Genomic DNA, 2674 nt, shown 5'->3' on the forward strand with positions numbered 1-2674 from the left:
GACATTTATAAAATTGTAATCTTTAGCTCCAGCAGTATAACTGGTAAAATATTCCTCATAAGAATTATGAAGATTCTCTTTGTAACTTGCAGAGTCCAAAAATTATAGGACTAGGTACTTGGAAATTAACCTGAAATTTGATTTGTCTCATAAGGTCTAGGGCAAGAAGGTATGTCACTAAAGCAAAGAAATAAATTTATGGGTAATAATAAAAGAATTCTGACAAAAAAGACTGCTATGCCCATTTCACATATGCACAAACTGTGTCCAAGTCCAGCAGCCGCTAAGGGCAGGCGGCTCAGAAACCAGGCCTTCTGCCATTTGACAGGACAAGGGTGGTGTGTCAGGAAGACCAGGAGAGGAGCAGGGTTGAGAGTCTCCCAGTGGAAGGAAGTGGATGGGGAGAGAGGCCACTTGGGGCAAGTCTTACTCAATGATTGGCTGCAGAAATGGTCATCGCTACTCCTAAGTTTCTGCAGGACAGCATTCAAGTCACACCACACAGCTCTGGGGTTGGACACAGTGGATCAGTTCGCCTCACCTGTGCTCTCCACCTGGACCTCTTCATCCCTCCCAGGCCCTTGGTGTCCCCATAAACAAAGGGAGGTCGGCACCTCCCTGCCCGCTCCTGGTGAGTGAGTGGTAACGAGATTTGTGCCAGCAACCCAGGTACAGCAGGAGTCCTTGGTGAGCTCAGGGCACCCTGAAGCCAGATGGTAAGTCCACACAGGGGCATGTGGTCAAGTGTGGACTCACTGGCTCAAGGTATGTTCTTGGTTTTGTCCCCTGAAGACCTTGCCCTCATTACTGAAGCTTGGGGAGGTGGAAATCAGTGTTGACTTAATAAACCTTCTGTGTGCTAGAACTGAGGGGATGGTTTTCTCCTTGGTAGACCTTTAATTATTTTTATTGGAGTATAGTTGATTTACAATATTTTGTTAGTTTCAGTCATCCAGCAAAGTGATTCAGTTATAGTTGTAGTGTGTGTGTGTGTGTGTGTGTGTGTGTGTGTGTGTGTATACATAGTATGCATGTATTCTTTTCCATTATAGGTTATCATAAGATACTGAACATAGTTCCCTGTGCTATACAGTAGATCCTTGCTGTTTGTCTATTTTATACACAGTAGTGTGTATCTGTTAATCACAAAAACTCCTAATTTATCCCTCCACCCTTCCCCTTTGGTAACCATAAGTTAATTATCTATGTCTGTGAGCCTGTTTCTGTTTTGTAAGTAAGTTCATTTGTGTCATTTCTTTTAGATTCCACAGATAAGTAATATCATATGGTATTTGTCTTTCTCTTTCTGACTTACTTCACTTAGTATGAGAATATCTAGGTCCATCCATGTTACTGCAAATGATTTCATTCTTTTTTATGGCTGGGTAATATTCTGTTATGTATATACACCACATCTTCTTTAGCCATTCATCTGTCAGTGGACTTTTAGGTTGCTTCCATGTCTTAGCTATTGTAAATAGTTCTGCTGTGCACACTGGGGTGCATTATCTTTTCAAATTAGAATTTTTATCTTTTCCAGATATATACCCAGGAGTGGGATTGCTGGGTCACATGGTAACTCTATCTTTAGTTTTTTTCAGGAACCTCCATACTGTTCTCCATAGTGGCTGCACCAATTTATATTCCCACCAGCAATGTAGGAGGGTTCCCTTTTCTCCACACCCTCTCCAGCATTTATTATTTGCAGACTTTTTATGATGGCCATTCTGACTGGAATGAGGTGATACCTCATTGTAGTTTTGATTTTCATTTCTCTAATAATTAGCGATGTTGAGCATCTGTTCATCTGCCTGTTGGCCATCTGTGTGCCTTCTTTGGAGAAATGTCTGTTTAGGTCTTCTGCCCATTTATTGATTGGGTTGTTTGTTTTATTGATACTGAGCTGTATGAGATGTTTGTATATTTAGAAATTAATCCCTTGTTGGTCACATCATTTACAAATATATTCTCCCATTCCATAGGTTGTCTTTTCATCTTGTTTACAGCTTCCTTTGCTGTGCAAAAGCTTGTAAGTTTAATCAGTTCCCATTTATTTATTTTTGCTTTTATTTCTATTAGTACTGGGTGGCCAGGTAATGTTATGAAAACCTACCTGCAGCCGTTTTGAGCAGGTACCAGAGTGCCTAACCTCTTCAGGACCAGCCCAGGTTGCTGTGGAAGGTACCTGGGATGTTTCTGTTGCGTTTCAGGCTTGCAGAAAGGAGAAAAACACAATTCTGCCCAGGTCACAGACAAAGCATGAAAGAAGACCCCATCTCTCAGCTTGCTTCGGTCTGGTCTATAATAAAATACAGGATCCCCATAGCATGCCAGTGGGTGGTTGTGCAGGATCCCGTCCAGGCTGGACCGTGTGGCAGAGGCTGAGCTTGGGGGAGAGGAGATCCATCAGCAGCCCACAGAGCTGACACCCTTCCATCCACCTTTTCCAAGTCACCATGATCAAGACTCACCCAGGTCCAAGGCTGGGGTGCCCAGATGCAGCGTGTTGAGTGGAAGACACCTAGCACTGGGGGCTCTGGGAGGAGGAGGGATGATGATGATGATGATCGGGGTGGGGGCACAAGTACCAGCTGCTCTTTGCTGAGGTCTCAGCTGTGCCAGGAGGGCCCCATCTAGTCTCAGTCTCTGTCATCCTAACAAGCCCTCCTCTTAA

Source organism: Lipotes vexillifer, unplaced genomic scaffold, assembly GCF_000442215.2.
Source record: "Lipotes vexillifer unplaced genomic scaffold, Lipotes_vexillifer_v1.1 scaffold382, whole genome shotgun sequence".
Classification (NCBI taxonomy): domain Eukaryota; kingdom Metazoa; phylum Chordata; class Mammalia; order Artiodactyla; family Lipotidae; genus Lipotes; species Lipotes vexillifer.